Below are 13,559 nucleotides of genomic sequence, written 5' to 3'. Positions count from 1 at the left end.
GCCAATAGAAATTTGCTGTCTTACTCAGGGAACTCAAACTGGAGCTTTTTAATAACCTAGAGGGGTGGTATAGGGTCGGAGGAGAGAGGGAATTTCAAGAGGAAGAGGACATATGTGCACCTATGGCTAATTCATGTTGATGTATGGCAGAAATCAAATCAATATTGCAATGCAATTATCCTTCAATTAAAAATAAGTAAATTAAAAAAATAAAAGAATGACTATATGGGTACAGAATGGCTGAAGTGCAGTGATTGTTTACCTTCCTGATACAGCTGACTGGGAGGTGTGGCTTGCCACCACTGCCCAGGATCATGTGAAAATATCATTGTACATTGTTAGCCTGGGAAAAGACCAAAATTCAAGCTTTGAAGTACAGTTTCTACTGAATATTTTTATCAGTTTCACATTATTGTAAAGTAAAAAATCTGTAAACTGAACCACCATAGGTTGGGAACCATCTGAATAGGCTAAAATCTACTCTTGCCCCATCTCACAAATAAAACTATGAGCGAGTCCATCCTAGCCTACTGGTGAAGCACAATTAGATGAACTAGATGAACTTTTGTGCCTTTTATTACATTAACAACTGATGAATTGAGGCTCTTCATTTGGACACAGGGGCGTGAGAGGAAAGGAAGGACTGAACTGCCCTTCAGAATGTGTGGCCCTGAAATCTATTTTTGTAGATGAGCCCTTTGACATGCCTTCTGAATAAGGGCTCAAATGATCAAACCAAATGATTCCTTGTCTATGGAAAGGAAAGAGTTTGATTATGTATTTGAGTGAGACAAAACAGAATCCCCTGGGTATTAAAAGAATACTTTAATATTAGGATGGACTTCTCTGGTGGCTCAGAGGGTAAGGAGTCTGCCTGCAATGCGGGAGATCTGGGTTCAGTCACTGGGTTGGGAGGATCCCCTGGAAAAAGAAATGGCAACCCACTCCAGTATTCTTTCCTGGAAAATCCCATGGGTAGAGGAGGCTGGCAGTTTACAATCCATGGGGTCGCAGAGTCAGATGTGACTGAGTGACTTCACTTTAATATTAGGATAAAAAAAATTTTGTGTCTGTCACATTTTACAAAAATGTAACTACAGGAGTATCCATCTCAGTTTCAGGTTTTGCAATTTTAAGTTTCAGTCAAAAAACATCACTCAGTTGTATCTTTCTTTCCTCCTATTGCAGAGATATGTCTCATTTGATGTCACAAAATGAAGGCTATTAAGGCAGCTGCTCAAAATAAAAGGTCTCTAAAAAGCAATAAATTCAGCTCTATCAAACCTTCCCTGTGGAACCTATTCAAACACATGAGCCAAAGTCATATCATGCATCTTATTTCTCTCATATAAATGAAAAGCAAAACACTGGGCAGATACGGGAGAGACAATACAATAAAATCAACATTAGGCCTATCAAGTCAGCTTAATTATTTCAACACAAATTATTGAGTTTTATGTAATGGATTCACCCCAAATTATGTACTCCTATAAAACAATCATCTTTGATAACAGAGATTGTTATTTAACTTATGGCTCATTTTCAATTAACAATCTATGGGTATTTAATGTCATATGCTTTAGACAATAAATGAACTCTACAATATGAATACAAAGCCTCAAAAGTGTAACCTGACTGCTCTTCTAATCAGAGACAGCTCTATTGTGAAGAGATCTAGGAAGTCATCAAGGACTCCATAGATGAAGTTTCAAGTAATACAGTTGATTTTACTCCCACCTCACAGAATTAAGAATAAAGTTTAGTTCTCCCAGTGTCTGATAAAATAAGTATTTTGTTCATTCTATTAGAATTTTAAATAACAAGATAAACAAGTGTATCACACACATACAAACAAGAATATTATGAACTTACAACATGGCTTTGGTTGAAAGTCTTGCTAACTCTAGGCCTATCTTTATTTCAAAAGAATAATATTTGAGATAAATGATTAGCCTCACATGACTGAGCATGTACCACATACACAAATGACATATATCTGGCCATATTCATCAGAGCTATGCATTTCAGTTAAGAATGTTGTCATTTTATTTTACTCATCAAATTCTTTAGAACTGAATCAATTCACTTATATCATATGTATAAATGGCGATCAATGGCTTAGAAAAACCGAAAAGCTGAAGACACTTGTATTCCTCAACCTAATGGCTCAATTCTTGAAAATGTATCCCATGGAGAAATAACATAAAATTACATTAAAAATAAATAACATAAAAAATAGAAAAGTAGGTACATGCTCAATGCATTGCTATTTCAGAAAGAAAATATTTCTGTATGTTTAATTAAATTATTCTATGTTCACTATATGACATGTTGTATAGTCATTAGAATTATGGAAAGCTGTATATTTTACATGCAAGAAGCAAGAGATAATATATGAAAGTGCTGTTCATATTTTCTTACCTTTACTGTTACCCTGTATCCTCCCTCATCTTTCTTGTGAACTCCTCACACCCTGGTTACCAATCATTTCCTAATTGTTAAATTCTGGGCCACCATCAACCTGTTTGGCTGACAAGGAGCAAAAGGAACTCAATCTTTCTCCACCACCACATTCTGCTCCTCTGTTCCCTCCCTACGACGTAGACTTTGCTCCTCTTCCTGTATGCTCTAGTGGAAAATTTGGGCTTCGTTCCCTTTTCCCCTGGAATTCTCTTAAGCATCTATTAGAATCCTGGGTTCCTCTGTCTCGTGTCCCACGTTGCCCCAGTTCAGGTCCTCACGACCTCTTTCCTAAAGGACTGCAATCGGCTCCCTGCCCATCTCTCAGCGCCCAGTGCCTCCCCAGTCTACTTCATTCTCTACCTCCCTACCAGGTGCTCTTTACAAAAATATATTTTTCACCATGTCACTTTCCCTTTAAAACCAATGATGTCTTCAAATTAAGATAAGCTTGAATGATTTGCAGGGCATGCAAGGACTTGTATCTCTCCCTTTCTCAACGGCCTTATTTCACAGGGCTGGGTGCTGCCACTGGCACTGAACCACTTGCATCTCCCCTCGGTTCTGCACTCACTGGAATCCACGCTTGCAGTGTCTTTTCTTACCTCATCCCCCCACTGACTCACTCGTATCTCCTTTGATTATTTCAGGGCACTCTCCACATACCCTTCTTTTTTAATTAATTTTTACTGGAGTATAGTTACAATGCTGTGTAAGTTTCTACTTTACAAAAAAATGAGCCAGCCATACATATACACATATCCTGCCCTTTTGGACCTCTCTACCATTCAGGTCAACACAGTGTATTAAGTAGAGTTCTCTGTGCTAGGGAGTATGTTCTTATTAGTTATCTATTTCACACATAGTAACAATAGTGGGTATGTATCAATCCCAGTCTTCTAACTCCTACCACACCCCCTTACCCCCTTGATATCCATACATTTGTTCCTACTTCTGTGTCTATATCCATACATTTATTCCCTACTTCTGTGTCTATATCCATACATTTGTTCCCTACTTCTGTGTCTCTATTTCTGCTTTGCAGACAAGATCATATATACTTCAAATTTAACTGTCAACATGTGCATCCCTTCCACTACATCTTGACTTCCTCTGGTTAGGCATTGCACCATATTCATTTTTTATTCCCAACTATGTTATAGCCCCTGGTATTTGGCATAGGCCTAAGAAATATTTATTGAATGGATGAATGAGTGAAATGGGTAAATGAAGGGCCTACAACTATGTAAAATATGCATGCATGTAGCAAAGATTGGAAATAAATGTGGGAAAATAAAATCTTTAATTTCTAATAACTGATTTGGAAGTATTTTTCTAGTTTTAGTTATTTTATGAAAATATTACAATAATAAAGATCTTTAAATCCATAGTAAATGTCTACTTTAGAAATTTCCATTGATGAGTAAATGCAGATTAGCAATATGCTCATTGCTTATAGGACTGGTAACTTCATATGTACTAGTACAGTATAAATAGAATTTTTTGACAAAACTTTCAGGCCATAGAATTCCTATATTAAGCAAATGATTGGTCCAAAGTCACAATATTCAAAGTCATTCAAGATATTAGGCTCTTGGGAACTTATTCTTATTTAAAATGGACAGGCAATTTCCAAAAGGTTAGCTTAAGGTTTCCATCCTAAGTAGTAACCTTTGCAAGTTCATATATGCAGTTCTGTCCATACGCAGAATATGAAATTGCAAATGGGAATGAAATGCTCATCAATCAAACATCAAATACTAACAGAATTCCAGAAACACTTTGCATTTCCAATTATACTATATCACTTTACATATCCCATGCTCCCTAACAGATAAAACAACTTCTTGTGAGAAAGAATAAAATATCATACTTGCTTAGAACATTTATATATATATATGTGCGTGCTTAAGTCACTTCAGTCATGTCTGAATCTTTGTGACCTCACAGACTATAGCCCGTCAAGCTCCACTGTGCACGGGGATTCTCCAGGCAAGAATACCAGAGTGGGTTGCCATGTCCACCTCTAGGGGATCTTCTCGACCCAGGGTTGGAACCTGTGATCCCTGCATTGCAGGTGAACTCTTTACCGCTGAGCCACAAGGGAAGCCCCATTGAGATACACACACACACACGCACATGAAGTAGAGAAGAAGAGCAAGAATGTGCAGAGATCATCTCTTTTTAATCTGCCATGATTAGTCATTTATCTCAAGTGATACTGCTTTCTGTAAGAATCATTTGCCCTTTATTATTAGCTGAAGGTACAGTGAAAAAAAAATAAATCTATGACTACTGATACATAAAACTGTATAGAAGCACAATCCTAAATAGTTCCTATATGTTTTACTACTTACTAGAAAAACCACATGATATTAATAAGTTCCCTGTATGCTGGCTGAAATTCTCCCATAGTAGCCTAAGGAGTTTAGAACTATAAAAGACTATAGAGATCACCTAGTGCTTCTAACTCTTGCACATCCTGCTACATAGAAAATGATAATATTTAAGCTAAATACTTTGAGAGGGGATTACTATATGGTGGACCCCTACAGAGCACTACTCAAATCTTAGGCATCAAAACTTCAGGAGTTCAACAAAGGAGCCATACAAATCTGGTTATGTAGTTTCAACCTTTGTAAAATTTTGAACGGTTGTAAGAAAACAAAGTAAAACCAAAACAGATGCTCAAATATTTAAAGAAATTCTGCCCCAGAAATTGTATAAAGTTAATAGCAAGCTCCAGCTCCAGAGCATTTTAAATACAACCTTTCATTTCAAAATCTGAGGATCTAAGTAGGTTGCAACCTTGGCCTGGACTGTGGTTACTGGGATTGGAGAATGTGTGTGGCTATTCCTTCAGATCAGCTAAAATCTATCTGAGCTTCCCCTCTGTCACTTTCTGACTCTCTTTCTCTCTGGCCTCTGATCAAGGGCACAATTCGGAACCTGAATTCTCCTTCCTCAGCCCCCTCTCCAGGTCCCTCTGAACCCTGCAGGACTCTGTCATCTGCAGCAGCCATGCTGGCCTCAGGGTGGTTGGTTGTTAGGGCTCTGTCCTTTCTAGACTCTCTGACTTCACCTTGGTATGTTTATGAGAGCCTGAGCATCCTTCTCTTTTTAAATCTGGCCTCTGGTTGGCAGCAACAATGGCTTCTTCATCTGTCCATACCCATCTTTACCTCCAACAGCAGTATTCACTATGATCTTCTTTGTTCTCTGTATTTTTTCTGTTCATGCCCTCCTGAGAGTGCCTCATCATCTGAGCTATTGGATCAACTAGATGCGGGTGTCTGAGCCCCACAGCCTTTCTCTCAGAGCTTTCTGGTGGCATCACCCACATCCTCTAGGGCCTGAGGGGCATGGTGGCTGGATACATGGTCGACTCAGATAGTCTGTCCCTTTATCTTGATTCCATTAAAATTGTCAAGGGCAAAAATTGTACTCCTCTGGTCCTCATAGCAGATTAAGCAGAATATTTTAGATTTCCCTGTCTTTCTGCCCCACATGAGACTAATGCTAACAATCTTCCACGCGGGGAGAATTACACAGAGCATGCCTCCTTCGGTCAGCTCATAAGGAAGCCTTCCCAGGAAGATCCGGGAGCCATCTTTGTAATCAGAGTGTCATGATGCCTAGCTACCACTGCCGTAGGGGCCCCCTATTCTCTCAGCTTGTTAACCACTTGTGCCCTGGGTGACAAGTTCGTCTCTTTGGCCTGGGTCACCATACAAGAGCATCCCTGTACCTGGACAAAGCCCACTTCCAGTGAACACTGGAGAATGTTACTTCTGCTATAGACTTTCAGAGCAGGTGCCCCATCCTGCTGGGCTCTCCGCACAAGCCTTCAGCTGCCATTTAAGCTTCAACTTTTCATGGTACCTCATCCACCATGAAGAAATGTGTTATTGCTCAACTAGTTTGAAAGCGCTAATCCAGTCCAGTGTAAAATAGATGATTAGGTTGAAACAATGATATCTGCTCTGAAAAGATGTCTGATCATGGAAATTGCAATATCTTTCATTTTATTTCCTTATAATAAGTCCTTTCGAGAGCCTACAATAAGCTAGTTCCACTTTGGGTAAATTATTAAAAGTAAATACGAAAAAGCAAATATGTTACAAGAAAGAAACTTAGACTGAGCTTTACTTAGTATATACTCATTGTATTAGGGTTCTCCAAAGAAACAGAACCAGTAGCAGATAGGTAGGTAGACAGACAATTAGATATATGTCTATGTATAAAAAGATTTATTATAAGAAATTAGATTATGTGGTTATAGAAGCTAAGTCCAAAGATCTGCAGATGGCAAGCTGGAGACCCAGAAGAGGTGATAGTGTAGTTGGTATAGTTCCAGTTGTTTTAAAGCTGAAAGTTTCAAGACCCAAGAAAAGATGCTCTCAAAGATGGCAGTTCTCAGGGTGAATGCAATGTGCATTTGTGTGCATAGCCTAAAATGACAATGAATAACCAATAGCTAATAACTTCCTAATGCAAAGAGCTGACTCATTTGAAAAGACCCTGATGCTGGGAAAGATTGAGGGCAGGAGGAGAAAGGGATGACAGAGGATGAGATGGTTGGATGGCATCACTGACTCAATGGACATGGGTTTGGGTGGACTCTGGGAGTCAGTGATGGACAGGGAGGCCTGGTGTGCTGCTGTTCATGGGGTCGCAAAGAGTCAGACACAACTGAGTGACTGAACTGAACTGAACTGAATAGCTTCCGAGGTGGCATGCATAGTGGTAAAGAATCTGCCTGCTAATACAGGAGGTGCAGGTGGATCCCTGGGTCAGGAAGATCCCCTAGAGTAGAAAATGGCAACCCACTTCAGTGCTCTTGACTGGAAAATTCCATGGACAGATGAACCAGGCAGTCTACAGTCCTTGTGGTCACAAAGCGTCAGACACAACTGAGCACATGCAAATTAACATATGGAATGACTCCATCGAGCAACTTGTGGCATTCTACTAGGTCTTAGCTTGATTTGATTTCTCAAAATTGGCCACCCAATTTCTTTGACGCTACTGCTACTTCTGTAACCCACATGGTTGTAAGAACTGTGAATTGCCCCAAAGCTATGCTTCACTGGATATTTCAGTCATTTGATAGCAGTCCAGCTTGAAAGTTCCTTGAAATAGTCACTTAGGTGTAATGGTCATACTCAACCTCTGTCCAGCCTATTAGATTTGTCCAACCTATTAGATTGAAACTCGGAAGATAATTGCACACTTGTCTTTGTTATTTCATTTCTATTGTCATTGTCAGTGCAGATGAAAGAGCTCAAAAGTGGCATATAATAGAGAATTCGAACAAGCCTTCAAAACCCCTTCAGGCATCTAGCACAGAAAATACACCTCTACAGTTGTTCAATTTGACCCATAATTAAATGTCATCTAAAAGTCAAGATATATATTTTTAGTGAATCAATGGACTTCTTGATTTATTTTACTTATGAAAGATGGACTAATGACATATGCTTCAGTGAGATGTTATCATGGATATAGCTGATAAAATATAACCCTATGTCCTAGAGAAGAGATTTGAAAATACTTAGCTCTGTCCAGGAACTTAAATAATTTAACCCCAAGTGTTTTCTATCAGAAGCATCGTGGTTATTCTACACCCTTGAGACCATATGGGAATCAGGAGGTGGAAGTCAACAACTGTCAGTTATAAATCTGAAAGGTATTAGATGGAGGAACACACAGGGAAAAATACCCTCTCCGGCACTGATATTACTTGTATTAACAAGAACACAAGTTACTTGTGTCTCATTGGAAAAGTGATGAGAAAAGACTTTGAAAAACCTACCTAAACAGGAATGTGTAGCTATACATACATAGCCCATCTTTGCCTAAAAAGTTCACTTCATGAAAAATAGTCATATTAGGCACAGCAGGCACACTATAGGACAATAGATTTTGAGGCCCATGAAACTGTCTTAATTATTTAAAATCAGGAGAGAAGTTAATTTCATGTCAAAGAGAGGTTTTAATGTATAATAAAGTCTTTAAATCAATGTAATCATAATGTAATTTTTAAAAAGATTTTTTATACAAGCATTTAACATTTTGATATTATTTATTTATTTATTTGGGCTTCCCTGGCGGCTCAGTGGTAAAAGAATCTGCCTGAGACTCAGGTTCAATCCCCGGCTCAGGAAGGTCCCGTGGAGAAGAAATGGCAACCAGCTCCAACATTCTCACCTGGAAAATTCCCATGGACAGAGGAATCTGTGGGGCGACAATCCATGGGTTTTAAGAGTCGGACATGACTTAGTGACTAAACCACCACTACCATTTATTTATTTATCTGCATCGGTTCTTAGCTGCAGCACGCAGGGTCTTCAGTGCATCATGTGGTATCTATAGTTGCAGCGTGGGGACTCTCTGGTTGTGGCAGGCAGGATCTCCAGGGCACAGGCTCCAGAGTGTGCAGGCTCAGTAGTTGCTGCACAGAGTTTATTTGCTCCACAGAATGCAGGATCCTAGTTCCCAAACCAGGGGTTGAGCCTATGTCCCCTGCTTTGCAAGATGGACTGTTAACCCCTGGACGACCCAGGAAGTCCCAAACATAAATTTTAATAATTTTGCTTAAGGATGATGGGGCCCATGGAGACATACATGCTTAAACCCCATAACAGTGGTAATGTGGTCCTGCTCCCCAAAGCCTTACTTACCTCTGTAGCCCTGCCTCTGGCTGTAGTGGATTGAAATAGGGATAGACACCTGATTTACATCATATCTATCAGATTTATGTCTCCTATGGGATTGGAATTGAGATTTAAGATTCATATTAATAAGTATTTGTTAGTGTATGGGACGTGTACCTTTTGTAGGCTTTCTCAAAGTTGTGTTCAAAAACGTGATTTGTCTGCAGGAAAGAAAAAGGAACGAGAGATGATATGGTCTGTGAGACAGAGAGAAAGAGACGGGAAGATGCGGCCCAAGTTCCTGGTGCTCCCTATTCTCTGTAGGTCAGGTCTTGGATGTCCAAACTTGCCTTGAATCTATGAGGGATCCCAGTCTCCTTCCTTAAATTCTAATTTTTGGGCAAGCTGTTTGAAATTTTTTTTTTTTTTTTTTTTGCTCATTTTAATCTAAGAGGACTGTATTAGTTTGCTAGGGCTGCTACAACAAAACATCACAAACTGGGTAGCTTAAACAGAATATACAGACAATGCAGAAATGTATTGTCTCACAGTTCTGGGGATGACAAGTCTGAGGTAATATATCATCAGCAAGGGTGGTTTCTTCTGAGGGCATTGAGGGAAAGCTATGTTCCACACGCTTTCTTGGGCTTGGTAACGACTACCTTCTCTCTGTATCTCTCCCTATTGTCTTCCAGCAGTGTGTGTCTGTATCCAAATTTCTTGCAACAGTAATATTGGATTAGGGCCCACCTTCATAAGCTCATTGCAACTTGATTATTGTCTGTTGCAGATAGTATCTGCAACAGATAATAATCTGTTATTAGTGATTATCTTGATTATCTCTGTTAAGTCTCTAAATCTCTCTAATAGGTCACATTCTGATGTACTCAGGGTTAGGATTTCAAGATATGAATTTGTAGGGGACACAATTTAACCTATAACAAGTATTAAAACAAAGGGTAAAGTACATTAAATTGTAGAGCGCCATGTATTATTGCTAACATTTTTGACGTATTTCTTCCATTTTATTGAATTTTGATTTTTTATATATTTACTTAATTTATTTATTTGGCTGCATGGGGTCTTAGCGTGCCGTACGTGGTTGGGTGAGGTCTTCATTTTGTTATGTGGGATCTTTCTTGTTGCTGCACACAGACTCTCCGGCTGTGGCACACAGGCGTAAATCTCCTCAGCATGAGGGATCTTAGTTCCTCAACCAGAGACTGAACCTACATTCCCTGCACTGCAAGGTCAATTCTTAACCACTGGACCACCAGGGAAGTCCTTGAATCTGAATTTTAAAAGACAGTTTTAAAAGAGAGGAAATACCTCTGTAGAAGCAGTCGAGGGGAAGGGATAGTAGCACAGGCAGTGGTGATGGCTAGAAGGTACAAAGGTGAAGACAACGCATCCAAAATGGCGTGAAGCAGTTGTTTAGGGATGAATCTCATTTTCATGGTAAGAGCTGCCTGTGTAAAGTTTATTCTAGTATAAACCATGTTTGGAAAAATAATTCTCATCTACAGACAGAACCTTCAGGGAAGGTAACAAACGTTCCTGAGTACAATGGTTAGAATTTCTAGACTGTATTATATAGCACAATATATCATGTAATGTGGGCTTCCCTGGTGGCCCCGATATTAAGAATCTGCCTGCCATGTGGGAGGCTGGGGGTTTGATCCCTGGGTCCGGAAGATGCCCTGGAGAAGGAAATGGCAACCCACCCAACCAAGTTTTCTTGCCTAGAGAATCTCATGGATAGATGAGCCTGTTGGGCTACACACACACACACACACACACACACACACACACACACCCCGTGTAATGCATAACATGAAGCTGGGAGTCTAAAGATAGCATGAAGTTTTGGGGGGGGTCTCAATTTTTTCACTTTATTTTTAAGGAAGATTAACTGTAGTATGTTAAAATACTTATAATGCATCAGTTGCTTCAAAACTGTTTAGTAGAACTTCCCTGGTGGTTCAATGGTAAAGAATCCACCTGCCAATGCAGGACACACTGGTTCGATCCCTGATCCGGGAGGATCGCATATGCTTTAGAGCAATGAAGCCTGCGAGCCGCAGCTACTGAACCTGGGCTCTAGAGTCTGGGAGCTGCAACTGCTGAGCCCCAGGGCCTCAGCAGCTGAAGCCCCTGCACCCAAGAGCCCAGGCTCCACAGCAAGAAAAACTACCACAGCGAGGAGCCCACACACCGCAACTAGAGGGTAGACGTTGCTCGTCACAACTAGAGAAAAAGCTCTCACGGCAATGAAGACCGGCACAACCAAAAATAAATAAGTAAATAAAATTAGTTTAAAAACCGTTTAATAGGTTAGATGAAAGGGAAATAAATAAATAAGTGACACTTTATATGTTTCCTCCTCCTTTTCCTAAACTTGACTGCCATAAACTCAATATTGTCCATAATTTTCTAAAGGTTTTAAATTTCCAAAACATGATATGGTATCCTGTAACAGCAAAGGAAATGGACTCTAGAATTAAACCACATGACTTCAAAACCTTTCTCTGCCTCTAAAGTGCAGTTATATGCAACCTATTTCATCTTTTTGTGTCTCAGTTTCCACAACTACAAAGTAAAAATGAAACAAGAGCCTTATTCTTAGGATGTTAGAAGCAACAAAAATCCAGCACAGCCAAAAATAAATATATAAATTAAATTACTAAAAAAAAAAAGAGATCATTTTGGAATTCTATGTTTGTATAATTGAGGAAGTCTAATACATAAAATTAAAAACATTTCCCATAATGGTGCTAATTACTGTACAGTATCCATAACCTTTAGAGCACTGAGCTTAATTTAAACAAAAATAGCAGATGGTGTTTCAGGAAAACAAGCCTTTATATTGCTGTTTTTCCCTTTTCATATGTAACTGTAGGGAAAGCAGATTTGGAAGTTTATTGAGACCTAATTCTATTTCATTTTCTACTCTGCATTCTGTATATTTCATTCTAATAACAATGAAATTAAATTAACTTTAACTTAAGAAAGAATATTATAATGATTAAATATCATGTGGAAAACATATTTTATTTATCTTGGCAAAAGTGTCACTCATTTGATAAGATAAAAGAATAAGCTTTTCAAATGTATACTGTATTTCAGATCATGATTTATTATTTCATGCTATTTGCTTTTGGAAGTGGCTCACTTGGAAAGATTCAGATTAGAGCAAATGGAAATATTGGCTAGAGCTTGAAACAAGTGACATCTTGCTACATCAATGTGCAGTTGTTTTTCAGTTACTAAAGTCACATCCAACTCTTTGTGACCCCATGGACTGCAGCACACCAGGCTCCTCAGTCCTCCACTATCTCCTGGAGTTTTGTTCAGATTCATGTCTACTGAGTCAGCAATGCTATCTAACCATCTTATCCTCAGCTGCCCCCTTCTCTTTTTGCCTTCAGTTTTTCCCCCAGCATTAGGATCTTTTCCAATGAGTCGGCTCTTCACATCAGATGGCCAAAGGATTGGAGTTTCAGTTTCAGCACCAGTCCTTCCAATGACTATTCAGGGTTCATTTCCTCTAGGATTGACTGGTTTGGTCTCCTTGCAGTTCAAGGGACCCTCAAGAATCTTCTCCAGCACCACAATTCGAAAGCATCAGTTCTTCCGCACTCAACCTTCTTAATGGTCCAACACACACACTCATACATGACTATTGGAAAAACCTTAGATTTGACTATACAGACCTTTGTAGGCAAACTGATGTGTCTGCTTTTTAATACACTGTCTAGGTTTGTCACAGCTTTCTTCCAAGAATTGTATTTTAGTTTTATGGCTGTAGTCACTGTCCAAAATGGTTTTGGAGCCCAAGAAAATAAAATCTGTCACTGTTTCCACTTTACCCCATTTATTTGCCATGAAGTGATGGGACCAGATGCCATGATCTTAGTTGATGTTGTTGTTGTTGTCATTGTTTTAATTTGAGTGTCAAGCCAAGTTTTCAAAGCCTGGGTAAATCTACAAAAACAATTGAAAAATTTGTAGGCAGAAATGCACAGAGAAGCTCTCTCAATGGGATGACATCATGATTTGTAACAATCTTGTTAAAATATATTCCTCCTGAGTGTGACAACATTACCAACTAAGTTTTGAAGAACCTGTTGACTCAACTGTGGTTTTTAGTCCCTTCCCTCAGATGATAGAGTAGACAACTTTCAAAAGAAACCATGTAGAGGCTGTTGTCACCTAAAACAGTATGAAGCAGTCCCATTGCTGATCTAAATCTCAGCTCCATGACAATCACCATTATGCAGTTTTGCATGTCTGTCTTTACATCTATTCTTCAGCTTCCATTTTTATTTCTCTACTTCTATGAATATTCACTTATTCCTACCAAAAGAACTGGAAATCAATTTATTAGTGACTGAATTAAACAGCCCAACCCCTAAAGCTTTGAAAAAAGACTGAAGTTAATTT

General features: G+C 39.1%; 1 pseudogene; it reads right to left on the bottom strand.

The window, feature by feature from the left end:
• The window catches only part of LOC122428653, a 91,777-nt pseudogene extending 81,162 nt beyond the window's left edge, over window positions 1-10,615 (bottom strand).
• Between the last annotated feature and the right edge of the window lie 2,944 nt (window positions 10,616-13,559).

Source organism: Cervus canadensis, chromosome 27 (genome assembly GCF_019320065.1).
Source record: "Cervus canadensis isolate Bull #8, Minnesota chromosome 27, ASM1932006v1, whole genome shotgun sequence".
NCBI classification, from domain to species: Eukaryota; Metazoa; Chordata; class Mammalia; order Artiodactyla; family Cervidae; genus Cervus; species Cervus canadensis.
This window is presented reverse-complemented; position numbering and strand designations above follow the sequence as displayed.